This window comes from Canis lupus, chromosome X (genome assembly GCF_048164855.1).
Source record: "Canis lupus baileyi chromosome X, mCanLup2.hap1, whole genome shotgun sequence".
In the NCBI taxonomy this organism is placed as follows: Eukaryota; Metazoa; Chordata; class Mammalia; order Carnivora; family Canidae; genus Canis; species Canis lupus.
Window position 1 is genome coordinate 90214638 of NC_132876.1, and position 22915 is coordinate 90237552.

At 51.6% G+C, this 22915-nt stretch overlaps 1 pseudogene; it reads left to right on the forward strand.

The window, feature by feature from the left end:
* The first annotated feature begins 5319 nt into the window (after positions 1 to 5319).
* LOC140628541 (uncharacterized) overlaps positions 5320 to 22915 on the forward strand; it is a 50931-nt pseudogene continuing 33335 nt past the window's right edge.

A 22915-nucleotide genomic window follows, 5' to 3' on the forward strand; every position in this document is an offset into this window, starting at 1 on the left:
AAGAAAGAAAGAAGGAAGGAAGGAAGGAAGGAAGGAAGGAAGGAAGGAAGGAAGGAAGAAAGACAGGCAAATGGTCGCTTATTCTATTCAGCTATGTCCCTTTTCTTTTTTTTTTTTTAATTTTTTATTTATTTATGATAGTCACAGAGAGAGAGAGAGAGAGAGAGAGAGAGAGAGGCAGAGACACAGGCAGAGGGAGAAGCAGGCTCCATGCACCGGGAGCCTGATGTGGGATTCGATCCTGGGTCTCCAGGATCGCGCCCTGGGCCAAAGGCAGGCGCCAAACCGCTGCGCCACCCAGGGATCCCCCTTTTCATGTCACCTGCCTCCTGCCTTGGACTCTGGACTCTAGATGAGTTTGCCCATGATTGTAGGACCCACCCTTTGGTGACATGGTTGGCCCCATCGGTTCTGGTTAGTTGCCCCCTTTCCTGTCTTTCTCTAACCCTGCTTCTCTGTGTCCTTGGTCCCACACTTGCTGACGTGGGGTCTGCTGCCTGGCGTTCTCTTGACCTCAGAGATGTGAACACCATCTGAACTCCTTGCCTAGACTGGGAAGGTCTGCAGGGCAGGAGCTCTGCATCTCCCTTTCAGGTACCGTTCCCATAGAGATCAAATAAGATTGGCCATGAGTTGGCCAGTGCCCAGGCTGGGCGGTGGGATCGTGGGAGATCATTATATTATTCTTACTACCTCTGTGTCTGTTTGAAATTGCTCATAACAAAGCCTTATAATAAATATATGCTGGCTGTGTAGCAGGTCGTGTTCCCCAGGAGGCAAACTCTGAGGTGGAGCTCACGGTGCACGGTGTTCATTAGGGGGCTCATGGCACCGATGTCTGCAGGAGGGAAGCGGGGAGCAGGATGGGGCAGAGCAGGATGGGACAGAAGGAGACGCAGGCTGCAGCCTCTGTGGCCCTGCCCCCACTCCCCAGGGAGCTCTGGATCTGGACTCACCTTCAGAGGAGTATTATTTCCCATCGCTGCTGGAGGAAATGACCGCAGCCTTAATGCCTTCCAACACCACAGGTTTATTCTCTTATAGCTCTGGAGGTCAGATATTGCAAATCAAGGTGTTGGCAGGACTGCATTCCTTCTGGAGAATTCAGAGGAGAATCTGTTTGCTTGTTTTTTTTCTAGCATGCAGCAGCTACCTGCATTCCTTGGCTCTTGGCCCCTACCTCCATATTCAGAGCCAGCAGCCACATCACCCTGACCTCGGCTTCCCTTGTCACATCTTTTTCTGTGACTGATCCTCCTTGCCCCCGTTTTAAGGCCCCTGGTGATTACACTGGGCCCACCTAGATAATCTAGGATAATCTCCCTGGCTGAAGATCCTTAATTTATTTATTTATTAATTTTATTAAAGATTTATTTATTTATTTATTCATGAGAGACACAGAGACACAGGCAGAGGGAGAAGCAGGCTCCCTGTGGGGAGCCCAATGCGGCACTCGATCCCAGGATCCTGGAATCATGACCCGAGCCAAAAGCAGGCACTCAACCACTGAGCCACCCAGGTGCCCCTGAAGATCCTTAGTTTAATCACATCTGCAAAGTCCCTTTTGCCAAGTAAGGTGACAAACACATTCACAGTTCCTGGAATGAGGATGTGGACATCTGGGGAGGTTGGGGACGTCATTCAGTTTATGCAGGCTATTATGCAGATTTAGGTCAGTGTCTCCTCCATTGATCAGAGTTTCTAGAGATTTGTTCATCCTTCTCTTCCCCCCTTCTCTTCCCGTGTCCAGCAAGGGAGCCACCCTTGCAAATGGAGATTTCCCTCCTACCTGGAAATGTGTCTTTCAGGAAGGTAGCTTTTCAGAGCTTCCGCCTCTGTTGTTTCCTAAAAATAATCAGCTCACCATAATCCTTAACACCAGAGAGATGGATTTTGGGGGTGACCTCTTCTGTTCCCCCTTCCCCACTCTGTCGAGTTTAGCCCTCACCCCAACTCTTACTGCCAATCTACTTTCTTCTTTCCTTGAACATCTTCCCATTGTGCTCCTCACCTTTTTAAGAGAGAAGATTATGTTCTCGGTTGTTATATTTTTTGTTTGCCTTCCTCCATTCCTGGAACACAAACTCCATGAGAGGTGGAACCTCCCGTCCATTTGGCTCACTGATACGTCCCCAGCGCCTAGACCAGCTCCTAGTGAGCGCAGGGCAGGCACTTGCTAAATATTTGCTGAATACATAAACCTAGGTTGTCAATTCCACTAGGATTAGGAAAAGCAGGCTTCCCCAGGGCTGGTCCTCCTGCAGGTGAAAGCATAAAAGCAGCCAGAGCCACCCATTTGTAGTCTCCCAGGGAAGCTTAGGATAGTGATCTCTCTTCTCCCAGAGAGGGTGTCCTAGAAATCCTCCCCCATGTCCCCTGCAGCTGCTTCTGCTTCACCAGAAGTTCTCCCCGCACAGACATCCAGTCGCCCTGCGCATCATCAGCTGTAAGCAGGGCTTAAGTCCCAGAGGCAAGACTAGAGCCCCGCGGGAGCAGGCCAGCAGAGGCCCCGATTGCCTGCCAGCATTGGTGGCGGGTCCTGGAATGTGGCCCGGAAGGCTGGATGAGACCTCACCTCCTCACCACACATCTCTCTTCTAGTTTGGGGTCCTTAGCAGCCTGAGTAGCCTGACAAGCTGCCGGCGAGTGGCAGAGGGTGCATTCTGAGCCCTTACGGCACAATCGGTAGAAGCCATCACTCAAGTTTGGAGGAAAATTCTACAGGTTCACAGCCATAAGCAGTTACAGGAATTCCAATCCCTTTCAAAGGAAAAAGAAAGAAGACTCATAACGATCCTCCCCCGCCCCCCCTTCACTAGGCCAAGTTCTGGGAGACCAGGCAGGACCTGCATCTAATTAGATACCCCGAGAGGCAGGCGTGATTCACCCGCCCATCATTTACAAGCAGATCAAGATTTCAGGTTTTGCAACCGAGGCTCAAAATGAAACCGTTGGGGTTTTGCAGACCTGCTGCAGCGCGCTGGCTTCGGCTTCGAACTGGTGATTTAGTAAACAACCTGGAGGGAAAACCCAGCTCCTCATCAACAGGCAAGACGCGCCCGGTGCGGGGAGCTGAGGCAGCAGCTTGATAAGACAAGAATGAAAGCAGGGAGATTTGGAGTTGCCAGGACTCAAGGGCTGGTGGGGGGGGGGGGGGAAGCGAAGGGATGGGCAGATCAAAGCGCCCCCTCCGGCCAAACCCGTGGTATAGCGCTTTGATCTCCTAATCGCACCTATTTATCCCGGGTCCAGCCCGACACAAAAGAACCTGCCCCGAAGGACCAGCCTTGGAGGGCCAGGTGGGTTCCTGGGCTCCCCGAGCCCAGCCCAAGCCAGGGCTAACCGGGGTCCAGCCTGTGCTGCCAACGGGGACGGGGGGCGTGGAAACCACTGGAACACGACCTCAGAACCTGGCAGAGGGGCAAATGGGAAGTGGCAGCCAGATCCAGAGCAGGCACATGCGGGGGGGGGGGGGGGGGGGGGTCCTGTCCTCAGAGATTTCTCATTGTGAGAGTGCAGCTGGGCCCCGGGCGCGGGAGAAGCAGGGTCTCGGGGACCTGCCCTAGGCACCAACTACAGCGCAGGTGAGGAGGGCGCTTTAGAGCTCTCCGCCCCGAACGCCCATTTTACAGCTGAGGACGCAGAGGCACCTGGAGGGGGCGTGACCCACACGAGGCTCTTGGCCGCGCAGGCGGCAGAGCGGGACCCTGGGAGCCGGGGCCTGTTCGCCCCCACTCTGCCTCCGTCCTGCCCTTGGAGCCCTGAAAATCTGCTGCTGGGGCCCAACCGGGACCCAAGTGGCCCTGACCTAGGGCCCAGCCTCCTCACCCATTTTGTCAGAGGCCCCTGACAATCCCCTGCCCTGGTACCCCCCGGGGCGGGTGGTGAGTTGAAGTTTGAGCGATGCCAGGAACGTGAACATATTAACAACAATAAGGGGCACCTGGGTGGGGGTGGGGCTCAGTGGTTGAGCGTCTGCCTTTGGCTCAGGGTGTGATCCTGGGTACCGGGATCGAGTCCCACATCAGGCTCCCTGCGAGTCGCCTGCTTCTCCCTCTGCCTGTGTCTGCCTCTCTCTCTCTCTCTCTCTCTCTCTCTCTCTCTGTGTCTCTCATGAATAAATTAATAAATCTAAAAAACAACAACAAAACAGCAGCGCTCTGCCAACGTGAGATGTATTATTCTTCCCTTTCCTCTTCTCGGCTCCTCTGGGCTTCCTAATGAGACCAAAGTGATAAGAGGTGTGCGGTAGAAAGAGTTTGGGTAGCAGAGCTTTCTGGCAACGGGGGTTTGGGGTCTTTTCCAGGCTGGGAAGGGCTCTGGAACTGCTCTCCCCTTAGGACCTACCAGCAGAGGCTGTGCCTGATAGCTGCAGGGGGCGCCACTCACATAGGATACAGTGCCCACGATGACCCCTGGGGTCATTCGACAGGCCTGTCAGGCTGAGAGGGAGAAGCTTCTAGAAAGGGCCCTTCTGCCTGGGGAACAGCCTAGCACGGACCAGCCACTCCCTTTCCCAGGGTGCTTGGGGAGCAGAAGCTGAAAGGTCTGAGGCTTGGGGGAGGGCGGGGGTGGGCAAGGGTTAGGGAAAGGGCAGAGGCCAAGGGAGGGGTCTGGTGAGGCCAGGCCAAAGGGGGGCAGCCATCAGAGAAAAGCTCAGGGAAGCCCCCCTCGGCCCCATCGCCCCCCGCCCGGGCTGTGGGAGGGAGACCCTGACCACATCAGGGGTGTGTGGCAAGGAAATGAGGCCTCCTCAAGAACGAGCTGCAAATGAGAACCTTATGGAGCTTCGGGAGCCCCGAAGGAACACAGGGAAAGGATACAGTTGCGTCCATGGGAAAGTTATTATCATCTCCGCTGAAGTTAAACATTCAGGAGGGTCTGCTTTCCATCTCTTCCGCCTGGGAGCCCACGAAGGGGGAGGCGCGGGGTGCTCCTCAGGAGGGCCCGGGGGGTCACGCTTGCCCGAGGGGAGTGAGGGACGCGGAGGCCCTGGCGCGGCCGTGGCCTGAGCCCGCAGCCTCCGCTCGGCCTCGCGTCCTGGCGCTCTCCCTCCGGCGCCCAGGAAGCCATTCGGCCGAGGGCAGGCTCCCCCTGGGGCTCTCAGAGGCTGCTCTTCACCTCCGCAAAGTCCCTGGACAGATGGAGGGGAGAGGGAATGAGAGGCCCTGGCCCCTGAAGAGCAAAGCAGGGAGTGGAGGATTCTGGGAGATCCTCAGGAAGGCGAGGGCTTCGGGCTTCTGGACAGTTCTCCCCCCCCCCCTCGCTTCCAGATGTACTAGGAATGGAAGGGAGTCTGGCAGGGAGGGCCGAGGAGGGATGACCGCCAGCCTCTACGTGCCGGGCCTGCACCGGTGTCCACTAGAGACCTTCGGGACCATAAAACTGCCTCAGAAAATGTTTCTCCTGCTGCAGCCGCCCTCAGAGGTCAGCTGGGCTTTCAGGCTTCGGGAGAACAAGTGCGCTGCCTGGAGGACGCAGCAGCCTCGAAGCCTGGGGAAACTGAGCACCTTTTCAGGTCTCTTGGAGGACCCCCGCCTCAGAGATGGGTCCTGCTTGCCCTCCCCCCACCCCCCACCCCCAACCTAGGGATTTTCATTTTCATTCTCTGAGCTTGGAGGGCAGAAGGCTACCTGCTACCTGCTTCACAGCTCCCCTCCCCTCTCCCCCTCTGACCCATAGCCCCACTGCCTACTGTTCTGGGTTTTTCTCTCAAGAGTAACAATGGAGACAGGTGATTTTTAAAGACTCTTTCTGACTGACACACACCCCAATTTTCTGGAGGCAGATCCCTGCCCAGTTGCCAGTGAAGTGCAGTGGGATCTGTAAAGCCCAAAGTCCAAGCCAACGATGCCCCCTCTCTGGGGATGTTCCAGGCACCTGCCCCCCACCCCGGGAGTGAATAAGAAGGGGCTCCCAGTCCTGCCTGCACAGACTGGGAAGTGTGGTGGAGCAGATGTGGGCTCTGGAGCCTGCAAGACTCAAGCCTTGGCCCCAGCTCTGCCACCAGTGAAGCCGAATAACCTCCGAGACCAGTTTTATCAGTGGTCAAAGTGAGGAAATTCACACTAGTGGCCAGAATGGTCTTAAGGATTAGCTGGCAGGACACGTCCTACTCGTGGAAGACACATGCCGAATGAAGATCCCTCTCCCGTCTGCCTCCCTGACCCCTGGACCAGCCCTGAGGAGACGTGGGCAGCGAGGACTGGAGCTGAAATGAATTGGCAATAATATTCAAGTGCTAAGAGGCACCTGGGTGGCTCAGTGGCTGAGCATCTGCCTTGGCTCAGGGCATGATCCCCGGGTCCTGGGATCGGGTCCTGCATTGGGCTCCCCACAGGGAGCCTGCTTCTCCCTCTGCCTCTGTCTCTGCCTCTCTGTCTCTCACGGATGAATAAATAAAATCTTAAAAAAAAAATTCAAGTGCTAATAACAGAAACCTAACTAAAGCAGCTTACACAGATTTGAAGTTTATTCTCTCTTATAAAAAAAGAGTCTAGCAGTAGGCAGTCTGGGGGTGGTCAGGCAGCTCTGCAGTCATCAGGACCCCAGGCTCCTTCAATATTTCAGCTTTGCTTTCCTTCGCGCGGGGCTTCCATCCTCAAGGTCACAAGAAGGCTGCTGGAGCTCCACCCACCGTCATTCCAGGCAGGACAGGTCTAGGAAGAAGGGGAAGGGCAGGGGCAAAGGGGACTCCTCCCAGCCGAAGAAGCTTTTCTGAAGATTTGTCCTTATATATTATCCGCCTCTTCTAAGCGTCTAGCAAAGCTGGGGATGTCGTCTTTTGGCTGGGCACAATGCTGGCCCTATTAAAATCCAAGGAAGAAGGGAAGAATATAGAGTTGATATTCGTGGGTACAGCAGCACTGTTGTTAAAATATTGAAATATTGGGATGCCTGGATGGCTCAGTGGTTTAGTGCTGCCTTCGGCCCAAGGCGTGATCCCAGAGTCCCGGGATCGAGTCCCACATCGGGCTCCCTGTGAGGAGCCTGCTTCTCCCTCTGCCTGTGTCTCTGCTTCTGCGTGTGTCTTTCATGAATAAATAAATACAATATTTAAAAAACATATTTAAATATCTCCGTAGTGGTGACAAATGGCCTCCTCCCCAAGCCTTGCCCCCAGTGCTCTTCTTTGTGGCCCAGAACCATCCCCTGTCTCCCCCTGATCCAACAACAGAAGGGTCAATGCTTGGCCCTGTAGACGGCCTCCAGAACCCCAGCTCAGCACTGGCCTAACCCCGGCTAGTATTGGTGATTACCTATACCACACGGAGGCAAAATATTTTGAACATTGCCCTTGGCAGAAGGGGTGCCAGGTGGGCAAATAGCCTCAATGAAGGTTCCTAGTGGCTGTACATGAGTAACAGCTCAAAGGACACAGAGCATGTCTACTCCACAAGACTCGGTCTGGTTTTGAGGATAAGAAAGTACCCTTAGAACTGGGCAATGAAGGGTGCCTGGGTGGCTCAGTGGTTGAGTGTCTGCCATTGGCTCAGGTCGTTATCCCGGGGTCCTGGGATCGAGTCCCACATTGGGCTCTCCATGCTTCTCTCTCTGCCTATGTCCCTGCTTGTCTCTCTGTGTCTCTCATGAATAAATAAATAAAATCTTAAAAAAATAAAATAAAAAGAACTGGGCAGTAAAGGCGCCTGGTCTGGGTCCCATGCTCTAAAGGGTCCTGCTCTGGCCACGCCCCTGCTCTTGAGGTGAAGACTACACAGGACCAGAGGAACACCCACCTGGAGCCTGTTCTCCCCTTCTGGACAGGATCTGGAGTCCTGGGACCCCAGAATTCCCCTCCTTAACCCTAAGAGACTTCCTAGGCTTCTTTCCCTTGTCTGTCCTTCCAAAAGCACATATCACTACCTGTTAACCCCCTTAAGTAGCCAAGGAGTGACTGCTTGCGGGGGTGTGGTGGTGGTGGGAAGGCAATGAATGGATGGAGTTGGACCATGGGGGCTGGAGGGTGAGCAGTATGCCCATCTGGGTGCGGGACTGAGCCCCACAGGTGGGAAGAGGAGGGGCAGATGAGGGCAGGCGCCAGCTGGCGCAACACTGAAGAATCCAGAATTCTAAATCCACTCCTAGCCTCTCACACCACTGTGAGGTTACATTTGTCAACAGACTCCAGGTAAGGGCTGCTAAGCTTGATTTTGATTTTGAAATATTTAGAGATACAGCATGTGGGCCTCTGTGTGTGCTCTTGTTCTGGACCCCAGCAAAGTTGGGGACAGGTGTGTCCGTGATGAGCACCTGCTAGTGAATCTGGTCTCCCTGTCTGCAGGGAGGATGAATAATCGGAGCAGGGAGCACACCTGGATGGAGAGGGCTGGCTGCGAGGCCCAAGAGGTGGACCACAGCAGCAGCATCAAGGCAGCCAGGGCCCTAGGCCCGTCAGTCATATCTCCCCATCTGCTGTGGGAGCCCTGGAGTTTCCCTGCAGTATTTTGAAGCAAGGCTGCGGCTCTGAGGTTTGACTGTGTTTGGCGACCATCCCTGCAAGGCATATTTGGTGAGCATCTTTGGGGGGGCGGGCAGATTATGCGGATGCGGGCAAGCAGCGGTGACGGGGTGCCGCTCACCGTGGAGGAGGCAGAGTGACCCATCAATGTCCACTCAAGCTCCTGGGGAAGCACAGCTAGAAAAGGCTGTGTGTGAGGCTGGTGCCAACAGACCAGACAGATGCCACTGGACACACAAGGTAGGGCGGCTCTGTGGGGACAGCAGATGGAAAGACCCCAGCTCCATCTCCGGAGGAAGATCCCTGCTCTGGTGGAAGGGAAATCAGGAACCGTGGGAATGGTCTCATTCCTGCCCCTTTCCTTACAGGCCTTGCCAGAAGGAGCCATTTGAGGCCATCTGTCCATGCAGTGACTGGCAGATTCAGGGCACAGCACTTGCCCCCAGCCCGCAGCCCAGTCCCTGCTGTCTAGGCTTTCCAGGTGCAGCTCCCCCCCCCCCTCCACCCGTCTCCCTGCAGCTCACCTCCCTTCTCTGTCTCCAGAGCCAACTCCTCTGTGCTGGGCTCCTAGAGGCAACAGTCATAGCCGAGACCAGCCACACATTCCAGCCAGCCCGGGGTCCCTAGCTCCTGGGGACCGAATCACTCCCCTAAAACTTCAGGCACTCTTTGGGGGGAGGGAGTCTCTGATTTTCATACGTCTCCCAGCAAAACCCTCCATGGTTCCTGGTTTCTCGTGAATGAGTCAGTCTTTTTTTTTTTTTTTTTAAGATTGATTGATTTGAAAGAGAGCATGAGTGGGGGTGGGGGAAAGGAAAGAGAGAGAATCTCAAGTAGACTCCCCAGAGTGAGGAGCCCAGACTTGGGGCTTAATCCCATGACCTTGAGATCACCACCTGAGCCGAAATCAAGAGTCTGATGCTCAACCGACTGAGCCACCCAGGCGTCCCTGAGTAAATGCTTTTTAGCATATGTGTGTCCGATGATCATTTTCAGGGAATAATCTCGTTTTGCTAACTTTTAAAAAGTGTATTGTAAAACATTTCATGGCTTTGAAGAAATAAGTTTAGGAAAGCAAAAGAAAGAAATATCACTTCCTGAGACAAGTTTTGCCAACACCCCAAACAAAATCCAGATCCTCTGTTATACTCTCTTGGCATCTAACATTTTTCCTTCAGAGCATTTCTCTCGCTTTGTAATTATATACTTTCTCATAAGGTCATTTGTTTTCTGTCTGAAGTTAGGGACCATGCCTGTTTTATTTTCAAGGGCATACTCTGACTAGCACAGTTTAGGCACTCAATAAATATGCATAAATTGAATTAGTGAGTTTTTCGAGGGAACGGGTCCAAAAACAAGGTTTTATGACTTTGCAGAAGAGTAAGGCCAACTTCCACGTGCTTTCAAACCAATTCCAGTTATTGGTTGAGATTCCACCCCAAAGGAGAAGATCCAGGAGGAGGCTGGCATTGCTCTGGGTCCCAAAGAGACACGTGAAATCCTCCTGCCCCTCACCCCATCTCCTGGTTACAACAGCCATGGAAACAAAGTTTCCTGAGATGGAGTGGCAAGAAAAGAAAAGAATTATGCTCACAGGTCAGAAGTGCAGACAAGGAACATGAGGGACAGCTTGTCTCTGCTCCATGATATCTGAGATCTCAGTTTCTCTCCTCCTGGGCCTCTCCATGTGGACTCTCTGTTTGGGCTGGTTTGGACTTGCTCATAGTATGGTTGCTGAGTTCTAAGGGAGAGCATCCCAAGAGCAAAAACCAGATGGAAGCTTTATTGGCTTCTGTGGATGGTTCTCAGAAGTCACTTAGCATCATTTCTGTCTCATTTCTATTCATGGAGGCAATCACAAAGTCCCACGCAGGATGAAGGAGGGGGACTCAGACTCCATCTGATGGGAGAGTATCATGGTTCTAGAAGAACAAGTAGGGCCAGAAATATTATCAGGGTCTTTTGTCTTTTGGAAAACAAAATCTGCTGCCCACCCACCACCAGTGAGCCAGTCCTGGGCCTGGTGCCCTCAGATCCCTCCTCCTTCCTCTTCCTCTTCTCTGCTTCATCTGTGTGTTCCCTGGTGTCCATGGAAGGCACTGGAAGAAGACTGGAGGACAAGAGGAAGGGAGACGTCAGAGAATTTCTCCTTCTTGCTGTCTGCCTCAGTAGCTGGAGCTCCCCTGTGCCTGCAGATCCCAGAGGACAGGACCACCACAGCTCCAGCTTCAGCCCGCCAAGCCCCCTTCCAGGTCCCTGACCCGGCTCTGCCCTACATCCCTCCAGCCTTAGAGCTAGTCCTGCACTTGCTTCTCTCTGGATTGTTCTACCTTCTCCTGTTTGGCTTCTCAGTTTCTTCATTGCATGTGTCAACAATTTTGTGCATAGAGTTCCTTCTGCTCGAAACCCTTAGAGTATTTCCTATTTTCTCAACTGGACTTTGACTAATATAACTAGCAGGGAACCAGGGAGAGCTCACAGGACAGCATAGAAGGTCATGGAGTTGGCGTAAGGAACCCTAGGATCACGTCTTGTTTTCATCATCAGTTGGATTCACTTTGAAAAGTTTGTCTTTCTTTCGGATTCCAAAAGAGCAAAATTAAAAGAGTCTTTGGGGTCCATAGGTTCATAGCCAGAATTTCCAGTTTCCTTTTCAGACATGTAGAATAGCTGTCTGACTTTGATAGCTCTTTGCTTTCTTGAGTGTACTTTGGATCCACAGGACCCTCCCCCAGAGGGCTAGGAACCACAAGCCAAGAACGTTGTCCAGACAAGGCATGCAGTAGCATACCTCCAAGATGGCCCCCAATGGCATCTACCTCCTGTTATTCGTGCCCTTGCATATCCCCTCCCTGACCAACAGGACATTGTGAGAATGACAAAGTATGACTTCTGAGGCTTGATTATCAAAGACATTCTGGCTTCTGCCCTGCTCTGTCTCAGCCGATCTGGGGGGAAGCCAGCTGCTATGCTGGGAGGACTCTCAATGGAGAGCCCTATGGAGAGATCCATATGGTGAAGAATTGAGGCCTTCTGACAACAGCCAATGATGAACTGGTGCCTATTGCCAATAGTCATGCCATCAGGCCATCCTGGAAGTGGATCCTTTGGCTCCAGTCTTCAGACAACTGTGGCCTCAGACAACATCTTGACTACAATCTTTAAAAAAAAAAAAAAAAAAGATTTTATTTGTTTGTTCGAGAGAGAGAGAGAGGCAGAGACAGATGCAGGCTCTATTCAGGGAGTCCGATGTGGGACTCGATCCTGGGACTCTAGGACCATGCCCTGGGCCGAAGACAGGGGCTCAACCGCTGAGCCACCCAGGCGTCTCTCTTGACTACAATCTTAAGAAAAAACTCTGAGCCAGAACTACTCAGCTAAGCTGCTCCTGAATTCTTGACCCACAGAAACTGTGAGGTAATAGAGGTTTGTTGTTGTTTTAAACCACTAAGTTTTGGTGTAACTCACTCTGCAGCAAGAGATCACTAATAGGGCACAGTAACATTATTCTCTGAGAGCAGCACCAAGGAGACAAACACTTAGAATCCTGTGGGCAAATGAGGTGCCATTACCCTCACCAGGGAAGCTACAAAAAAAAGATTGATGATGTCAAGTGCTGGTAAGAATACGGAGCACCCAGAACTCTCATATTTTGTTGGTAGGCATGCAAAACCATTAGTCAGTTTCCTATAAAGTTAACCATACGCTGATTGTATAACCCTGTAAGAGCACTCTCAGATATTCACCCCAGACGAAGAACAACATATGATCATAAAATCTTGTATGTGAGCATTCATAGCAGTGTTATTAGTGTTATTATTAAACTGTGAACAACCCAAATGTCCATCAACAGGAGAAGGAATAGACGAATTGTGAACTATCTGTACGATGGTGTACTACCCAGGGGGAAAAAAAGGATAGATACACACAATAACATGGATAAACCTCAAAATATTATGTTCGATAAGATACTCTGCAGTCACATAAGAATGCATCCTATACAATCCCATTTATATGAAATATCAGAAAAGACAACAGCTGATCTGTAGTGGCCAAGCCAATCAGTTTCTGCCTGGGGGCAGGGGGCGGGGGATTGACTGCAAAGGAGTCAGAGGGAAACTCTGAAGTCATGGAAATGTTCCATGCTTGGACTGTGGTGGTGATTACATTTGTCAAAACTCATCAATTTATAGACTTAAAATGGGTCTATTTTTTTCCCAAAGGCAACAAATTTGCTTTCAAAGCCCACAGTGTGACAGCTTTGCGATCTTCTTTTGATTTTATTTATTTATTTTAGAGGGGGAGGAGCAGAAGGGGAGGAAGACATCCCACTGAGCATGGAGCCTGATGCCCGATGCAGGGCTCAATCCCAGGACCCTGAGATCATGACCTGAGCTGAAACCAACAGTGGAGCACTTAACCGACTGAGCCACCCAGGCACTCCATGGGCCTATTTTATTATATGTACATTATACATCAATAAGGTTAACTAAAGGAAAATGTATGGGTGGATTCTTGCTGTACATAGCACAATCCCATCCACGGGACATTCTAGAGACAACAGCACAGGTTCTTCCCTCATGGCCTGCAAATAGGGCACAAAGTGCTGTGCTAGCATGTGTGAGAGACTGTGAGCTCCACAGCCACATAGATGAGGATGCAAGGGGACACCTGTCAGGAAGTGCCCTCCGTCTCTCAGGAAGTACAAGATAGTGTTTCGATCAGAAGCAGCAGATGTGCACTGAAATAGTACTGCACTATGATGTTAGAGACTCATTCTTTTTTTTAAAGATTTTATTTATTTATTTGAGAGAGACAGCACAAGAGAGGGAGAGAGAGCACAAGCAGGGGGAGCAGCAGAGGGAGAGGGAAAAGCAGGTTCCCCAATGAGTAGAGAGCCCAATGCAGGGCTCAATCCCAGGATCTTGGGATCATGACTTAAGCCAAAGATGGACGCTGACTGACCCACAGGGGCACCCCAGGGACTCATTGTTCTAAGGGTGAATCCAAGATTTAAAAACTATACCTAATTATATGTCATCCTATGGTTCATGTGTCTAACGAAAGTCGCTGTTGTCCTGGTCACATATTGCCACGTGGTGCCTCCAAACCCAATGGCATAGTACAATTTGTTTTTTTTTTTTTTTTTTTTTTACAGATCTGTGAGTTGACTGGACTCAGCTGGGGGCGTATTTACTCCAGATCTCTCACGCAGTTGCAGTCAGGTGTCAGCTAGGGCTGGAGTCCTCTGAAGGCTTAACCGAGCCAGGCATCCAAGATGGCACAGGCACAGAGCTGGCAATTAATGTCGGCTGCTGGCTGGGAACTTAACGTGGCCTTTCCATGTAGTTCGGGCTTCTCACAGCATGATGGCTGGGTTCCAGGAGGGAGTATCCCCAAAGTGAGTGTTCTAATAGGCCAAATCAGATGCTTAACCAACTGAGCCACCCAGGCACCTCTCTAATGTAGACTTTTTTTTTTAAAGATTTTATTTATTTATCCACGAGAGACACACAGAAAGAGGCAGAGACACAGGCAGAGAGAGAAGTAGGCTCCCTGCAGGAATCTGATGCAGGACTCAATCCCAGGACCCCAGGATCATGACCTGAGCCAAAAGCAGATGCTCAACCACTGAGCCACCCAGCATCACTCCAATATAGACTTTTAAATTGGATTCCAACAATTTTGAGTAAGGACGAAGGTTTGAGCAAAGCAGGATTTCATTGGTGATCAGCCCACTGGTACGTGGGGCCTTAATATATATATATATATATACTCAGCAGTATTTGGCATTAAGGATGTTTGTGTCCCCAGATAACTGTTTACTGTTCCTTCGCAGCCCTGAGAGCACTTAGAAGTATCTCTCTCACTCGAGGACTCACCTTTGATATTAGCTCTCAACCTTTCCTTCAGGATCAACCTAATCCAAAAGATATTGGGACACACCTGACTTGACAGTCTCATCTCTCAGCACCTCAATCTCCATTTACTTCACTCCGGGCGTTTACAATGTCTTGTAGAGTGAGGCTGCAATGGCACCTTTCACCCACGGGTGGCAATCTAACATTGGACTCAGGCCTGAATTTCAGGGAGAGGGGTTGCAGGCTGAGGGTGGGAAGAATGAAAGGCAGAAGAGGAAGTATCTTAACATATTCCTGTATCCCAGCCTGTAATTTTCAGGCTTGAAATCTTGATTGTTCTAAAATACCCTTTTTAGCAGGCTTCGAAGTCGGATAATTCTGGCTTCTTCTCAAACAAAGGACATCTATGGCAGCTGTACTGAATATACCAGCGGGAGCCTTGATAATAAAAGATTTCATCCAATCCAATATCCCAACTCTGTTGGGAACCAGTCAACAAACCATAATGGATAAGTCACTCTGCCAAGGGCACTCTATGAGACCTTCAAAGTGGGTCATAATAAGGAAGAACTCAAGTCACTACCTGGTAACTTTCAAGACATCTATAAGACTGTCAAGTGTCGAATCAACTTAAACATGGCATCCACAGGGCTCAGGCGTGGGGCAGTTGAAGCCCTTGATTGCTGTACTGGGGGGAGGAGGAGAGGAAGCAATGAGGGGAAGGGACAAGGTAGGAGAGTAAAAAATCCTGGTTGCTGATGTCCACAGGATACAGTCAGGCAAAATGTCAGAGGAAAATAGGAAGAAAAAAAGAAAAACAGCGAAGAGCGTCGCAGGAAAAACAGATTTGGCTTGAATGGAGGGCAGAGACCCTAATTTTGAATTATAAGATGTTAGTACCAACAGGAACTCCAGAGACCATCCAGCCCCAGACCAAGCACCAGTAGGGCCACTGTCAGTTAGAGGTGCGCCTGGACTAGAATGTGCCGCCCTGACTTCCATGTTAGGGTTCCCTCCAAGTGTTGAGCGAGGATGATGTAACACGAGTAAAGAAAACAGTTATTACTCAGAATTTCCAAGAAGCAATAACCTCTCCTCTTTTTTCATTGAGTCCAACTCAGTTTGGCAACTCCCTGAGTGACCTTAGAGAGGTTGCTTCTCCTCTCTGAGCCTCATTGCCTTATCTTATCAAGCACTTACTGTAGGCTTTCTTGTTCCCGATGCATTCTTTTTGCTAATTCATTTTGTCCCCACTACAATCCTCCGAGGGAGGTATGACTATTAGTATCCACATTTTACAGATTAGGAAACTGAGGTAGAGGTTAATAACTCATCCAAGGTCACACGGCTGGCAAGTGGTGGAGTCAGGTTCAAACTGGGGCCAGCTGGCTGCCACGCTGTGCTCTCCACCACTAGGTAATCCTGCCTCTTAGCCGGCCGGGCTGGACTAGACGGCCTCCGAGGTCCCTTCCAGCTGACACGTGAAGGTTCTACTCGCTTGCTTCTTCTAGGCTTGGTCAAGAGGAACCCAGAGTTTAATTCTCTTAGCGAGTGACCGACAAGAATGACAGAATGCAACCGGAAAATCCTCCCCAAATGGCCATGTAGCCTTCTGCTTTTTGGCACATTTGACAAGACTAGACATCACGGGAGAGGCCAGTGGGGACGATCAGAACCCGAGAAGAGAGAGAAGCGTGGTGGGCAATAGCAGAACTCGACTTTTCCGATCCCTCTGTTTCTGTTGTTGTTTCTCTGGGTGGCTGCTCCCATGCACAGAGGGTCCACTTTTCCAAGTGTGATTTTTAAACTGCAGCAGAGAGCAAGCAAAATAAACACAGAACGGTCGGCTGAAGGCCCCCACTTTCTATTCCCTGGTTACAAAGTAAAATTAGCTAGCTGGTGGCCAGGGCTGGGAGATTTATTTTGGTCTGAAGTCAACCCACAGATTAACAATATTGGCAAGAACTATACAGGAGGGGAAAATATTTTGGACGAGGCTGCATATGTTTGCAGATACATCATCCCTCTCTGCGCAGTGGCCAAGGTTAAAGAGCAGGCCCAGGCCTCGCAGTCCCCTCCCTAGGAAGAGTCACCTTCCCTTGTGCAATGCCAACTCTCGCCCTCTCGGAGCCATTGCACCCCACACAATGGAGGGAAGGTGCACAGGAAAGCACACTCCCCATCTGGTAGAAGATGGACTTGCTCATCTTTTTTTCCTCCTTTCCTTCCAAGACCCACATTCCATTCTGAGGGTAATTCTCAGGCAACAGCTATTTCCGGATTCTCAAGGACTAACCGAGGGTAGTGTCAGAAAAAACTATCCAAAATGGGAAATGGGCAAAAGAGATTATTGGGTGTTCTTTCAGCTTGGTGCTGGGCTGGCACCTCTGATTGATTTCCTATTGACCAGGCAATTGGCCAATCCCGTGGGGGTTGGGGGCAGAGGCTGGTTAACTTGCAGATTTCTGTCTGGTAGAGATGCAAATAATTTCTAAACTAGCTACCTCACCCTAAATTTTTTTCCATTTAATTGCCTCTAAACACCTAGCTCCTTACTTTCTCATTAGAACTGGTTTTAAGGGATCCCTGGGTGGTGCAGCGGTTTGGCGCCTGCCTTTGGCCCAGGGCGCGATCCTGGAGACCCAGGATCGAATCCCACGTCGGGCTCTCGGTGCATGGAGCCTGCTTCTCCCTCTGCCTGTGTCTCTGCCTCTCTCTCTCTCTCTCTGTGACTATCATAAATAAATAAAAATTAAAAAAAAAAGAACTGGTTTTAACATCTTAGAAGTTCCCTCATTAATGAAGGAGTTAAATAAAATATTTGCCACATGGTCATTTTCTACTGGCACGAACAATCGAGTGGTCTAATTCTGAAACTCCGTTTTGACAAAGGAATGCTGGCATCTGTGGACGGGACATTTTTCTTTGGCCACCTTGTCATCCCAACTCAAGCCTGTGGGCCAATATCCCATGCTCCTCAGGGTGGGCTCCCCAAAGCACCTCGACAGCAGGTGGCCATCCAGGGCCCCTTTATGGAGTCAGGGCTATAGATGAGCCCCTGGCGCCTGGCTCCGCTCACTCCACCCTGCACTGGGGTATACTGATCCTTTAAGGAACAGCTGCGGGCAGGGAAAAGGATCCAGGACAAACAGGAGTCACGAGCCTTCTAGATGGCTCATGAGCTTGGGCAAAAAGAAATCATCAATTTTTTTTAGGAAGTTTGCTCATCCACGAAAAGGGAAGTCCTTTTTTTTTAAGATTTTGTTTATTTATTTTAGAGAGAGAGAGAGAGAATGAGCGGGGGAGGGAGGTAGAGGTCAGAAGGAGAAGAAGCAGGGACCTCAACTGCAGGCTCAATCCCAGGACCCCAAGATCATGACCCGAGCCAACGCCCAACTGACTGAGCCACCCAGACGCCCCTAGGGAAGTCATTTCTGCATTGCATATTTCACTGCGGGTTACTAGAGTACTTCTTAAATTTTAATGCACATACAAGTCAACCTGGGGGCCTTCTTAAAATACAGAGTGGCCAGGGGCACCTGGGTGGCACAGTCGGTTAAGTGTCTGACTCTGGGTTTCGGCTCAGGTCCAGGTCTGGAGATCCAGTCCCACGCGGGGCTCCAGCTCAGCGCGGAGTCTGCCTAAGACATTCTCTCCTTCTGCTCCTACCCCCCTCAAATAAACACATAAATCTTTTTAAAAAATACAGAGTGGGCAGATCTGGGGGCGCTGAGGGTCTGCCTTCCTAACAGCCTCTCGGGTGATGTTGCTGTTGCCAGTCCGCAGGCCCCACTTTAAGTAGCCAGGCTCTGGAGCTGATGTGAGAGCCTGCCCTTTGGAAACCACAGGGCCCTGCGTAAATATGCCAAGAGGCATTGGAGGAGTTATGATTTATACCCAGGGCTCCATTCCCACAAGGCAAGGGGCCACGGGCCTGAGCAAATCCCAGGACCCACCACCTCTTAAGCACACGGCCTGCTCTACATGATCCCCTAAACGCATCACACACCCAATCTTCCTTAATCCCCACAACCAACCTGGGAGGAAAGGAACCACTATAATCTGGATTTTACCAAAGAGGAAATTGAGGCCCACACCAGTCAGCACTGACTTTGGAGCTGGGTCTGATGAGCTCTAAGTACATACAGTCCACCACAGTCTTGCAGGGCTGGGCTCCTTGGCCAGCTCTGCTGCAGTGTCTGAAAGGGAGAAGAGACAACTTTCCTCCCTACCATGTACCACCCCACCGCACCCACCACTCCATCTCCCTGGCATTCCCTGGATAATCCTTCCAGCCTCTCCCTCTGCAGCTGTCAGAGAAAGCCAGAGCAAGATTTTCTCCAAATTCCAGAGTGGACAAATGTTCCTTGAGAACCTGAGGTTTGTGTAGCAGGGTTCTTGGCCCCAAAGGGGAATATGGAGAAATTCAAGGAACTACAGCAGATCCCTGCCTTCAAGGAGGTTACAATCCAATGGAGGAGTGACCCTGCATAGACATCACTGCCATACAAATTTAAATTGTCCTTGCTTCCCCCCCCCCCCACCCCCCCACCCCCCCACCCCCCCCACCCCCCCCCACCCCCCCCCGCTCCGAGCTCCTGGCTTCTCTGGGCAGGGCCCATGTTTATCAGCAGACCTTGTGGTCTGTGAAGATAACCCTTCTGAGCTTTTTTTTTTTTTTTTTTAATGGACTGGGAGCAGGGAAGGACAAGGCAGGTGGCAGATGGGGGGAGGGGGAAGCTTGCAAGTGGCAATTATAGTCTGTTTCAGTTGACAGTGTGCGCTCCCAGGGACCCAGAGACTGGGTGCTCCTTTGCCAAATGTAAATATCAAACCAATAAATGCTAATGTAGCATGAAAAAGTGCTGATTTGGGAGAAAGTTCCAATTATTTAGAGAGCCTGTCTCAGAAAGCGTTTAGGTGTTCCAGCTGCAAGGGGAGCTGGGAAAGGAATTAAGGGGACGGAATTCGCAGCTTCCTTCTGGGTCTTGGTACCACCCTGGCCACCAGTTCCAGGAAGAGGGACCCAGCCAAGAGAGGCATGGCAGCAGGGTGGGGGCAGGGAGGGGACAGCAAACGAGGCAGAACCAGAAAAGGCGGTCAAGGTTCTGAATATTTGGCACCAGAACAGGGAGAGAGAGCAAAAGGCCCTGTTATCAAGATCTCTGTGAACTTGACACCTGCCTAGGAGCAGGCACCTTTGTCCTAGATCACTGTCATCCTGATAGGTTTCCTGAATAGCCATGTCACCTTGCCTCGAGGACCCCTTCCTGATTGATGGCCCTGATCGTTTAGTCCCTCGCCCCCCTACATCCATGCCGCCAGGCACCCACTTTTATCAAGATACCCCACCTTCAAAAGCCAGAGCCACTTGCAGCCTCACCCAAACCCGACACACACACACACACATGCCCACCCCCCAGAGAACCTAGGGGAAGGCTGCTGTTTTGTGAACTTGACCCAATGTAAGTGGCAGTTAGGGGAGCTGAGAGATAGAGACTGCAGGAAAGGAAGCGTCCTGGAGAAAAGACTTGCCAGCGAGTGAGGACAATGGGGTCCCAGGCCCAGCTCTGCTGCCTCCTGGCCCCCAACAAAGCCACCCCGCCTCTCTGAGCCTTGACACCTCGGTTGCTTCCTCTGTAGAATGGGAATAACAGTTCCCACGGGGACAATTAAATGAAGCAAAGAGATTCGTGCGAGTGCTGGGTAACCTGCAAATCGAGACAGTCATTAGGGCATGTTTCTCAGCAGAGGAGGTTGCCTGGGAGACAAGCCACAGTGGGGCCCTCACCCCAGACGGGCTGCAGCCAGACCCCCTGTGTGAATGACATCATGGCCCAAGCTCTGCCAGGCCCTGGGCTTTCTGGGTTCTTTCTCTGGCCTCGGGACACTGAGCAAACACCTTAAGCCTCCTTACTGCACTGCTGCCTCCCGACACTGAGAGCGAAAGAACGTTCCAAGAGAAAACCACTCATCTGCATGCCCGCTCCCCGCCCCCTGCTCCCGGCTAATCTAATCTGGTCATCTAATCGGGTCAAATTTCTATCTGAATCTTTTCTCAAACTGGCCCGATCTCCTTCCCTTCCATCCACTTCCCAGGGCTGTGGCCTTGCTTCACATCATCGTCTGTAGTCTTCCTGCTTCTGCTTCTTTCTCTCTAGCCAGCTCCCTCTTCCCCTCACTGCTGCCTCAGGGAACCCCCTGCCCTGCAGTTTGGCTTTAACCCTGTGTCCCAGCCTCATCCTGCCTCATCCGGTCCTGCGATCACAGCCCAGCCCCCTGCTCGGAGGCCCCAGAACTCACGCCACACCTTCCCGCCTCAGGGCCTTTGCACTTAGCTACTTAGCCAGAACAGCACTGTTGACTTGTCCTCTCGGGCCCAGCTGGAGCACTGGACCCCTCAGCCCCTCAGCCGGATGTGAGCTCCTCCCTCCCACGAGCTATCTTCCTTCTCCAGGCCTGCATGGCTCTTGGCCTTGCGGGATGCTGATTTGGGCTTCTCTGAATGTGAACTCCCTTAGTATGAACTCAGAAGCCCAAGGTCAAGGTCTGGAAGGAGAGTTTCCAGTAAGGAGGAACAGCTGGGTCCTGACCTTAGCAGCTGTCTCTCGCTGAGGCTCCTCTTTCCACTGCCTTTGGGATCTTTAAAACCTTGAGCACACTGTCAACATAGGTGCAGAAGGCGAAAGACCTTGCAGAAGAATGTAAAGGAACTAGGGCAGCATAGCCAGGAGGGCTCTCAGTCTTTCAACCTGTCACAGAATGCTCTGTGCCAGGGGTGACTGGGGGGCTCAGTGGTTGAGTGTCTGCCTTTGGCTCAGGTCATGATCCCAGGGCCCTGGGATCGAGTCCTGCATTGGGCTCTCTGCATGGAGCCTGCTTCTCCCTCTGCCTCTGTCTCTGTGTCTCTCATGAATAAATAAAATCTTAAAAAAAAAAGAAAAAGAAAAGAAAAAGAATGCTCTGTGCCAGGCGTTAGCATCGGGCTGGTCTCTGGAGATACAGCAGTGACCAAGGCAGACCCAGATTGTGCCCTCCCAGAGAAACCTGCTCTTGGGGATGCCAGGACACTTGGGGAGCCCTGAGGAGGGCTCGCACAGAGAAGTGTGAGGCCCTACTCCAGCAGCCAGCACCAACTTGCCAGCCACGTGTGTGACCCACCTTGGAGATGGGTGCTCCAGCCCCACCCACGCCTGTGAACTCTCAGGCTCTCGGATCCTGAGCCACCACCGCCCCGCCAAGCTCCAGATTTCTGAGCCAGAGAAACCAGGAGAGTGAAAGAAATCGCTCATTCTGAGCCACTAGGTTTTGGGGTGATTTGTTACCCAGCAATGTATAACATACTGTGCCATAGATGATTGAGCTCCGGTTGGGTAAGGGGTAGAGAAATAAATACGGCACGATGACAGCGGCTACCATCTGCAGAATACCCACTATGTGCCAGGGCACCCTGCTATGACTCTGCACACCCTACCTAACCCACTCCCCACGCTGAGCCCGAGGCAGGACTTACTATTCCCCATGTAGAGGCAAGGCGCACAAATGTTAACTACTTGTCCACCACACAGTCAGTAAGTGGTAGTGTCTGGGCTCCACCCTCTAGGACTCCCTCTCTCGGGTTCATCTCTTTCTCCTCGTGTGTCCTGCTCAGCATGGACTTGGGCCAACGAGCTATGCTTAGAAGGGAACAAACAGCTTCTAACAGAGATGCCTCCGTGGGGTGCTCTGGGCCCAAATTCCTCTAGCTCCCACTGCTTGTGTCCATCACAGGCAAAAGCCTTGGGAAACTGGCGTGCAGAGCAGATAGTATATTCCAAGAAGGGCTGTACCAGTACCATCCATGCCACATGCTCTTCTACAATGTGACATTGACACTCCCCACGGAGAGACTGGGTCTGTGTCCCCTTCCCTCGAATCTAGGCAGGCCTATCGCTGCTCCCGTCAATAAAGTACAGAGGCAGCGATGGCGGGTGTCTCCCAAGGCTGAGTGTTAAAAGCCCATTTTCCACCTTGTTTGCTAAAACAATCACACTTGAAGCCCTGAGCCACCAGGTAAGAAGTCTCATTACACTGAGGCCACCAGGCTGTGAGTAAGCCCAAGCTATCTGGAGAAGCCACCTGTAGGTGTTCCAGTCCGCAGCCCAAGACTTTGGAGTCCTCCCAGCCCAGCACCAAACATTACAGTGACCAGACCTGCAGATGGCCCCTGCTCCCCGGTTGTCAGTCTTTGAATCTTTCCGGCTGAGGTCCCAGACATTGCAGAGCATGGACAGGCCAGCTCCTACTGCGCCCTGTCTCAATTCTCAACTCATCAAGGTCTGTGAGCATAATAAGATGGTTGTGAGAAGTCACAAAATTTTGGAGCAATTTGTCTCATCGTGAAGGCAACTGAAACAATGTGCCATAAATAAAAGGTGGCTGAGAGGCTGGGTCAGTGGGCAGGTTCCCCCATCCCCAACGTGAACAGAACTGCCACAGTTGCATCTCAGCTCTAAAACCGAGGAATCTCTGCACCCCTCTTATACCCACTGCCCCCCCTTACCACTGAGAACTGAAACCACATCGTTCCCTCTTCCTGTGATTCCTGCCCCCT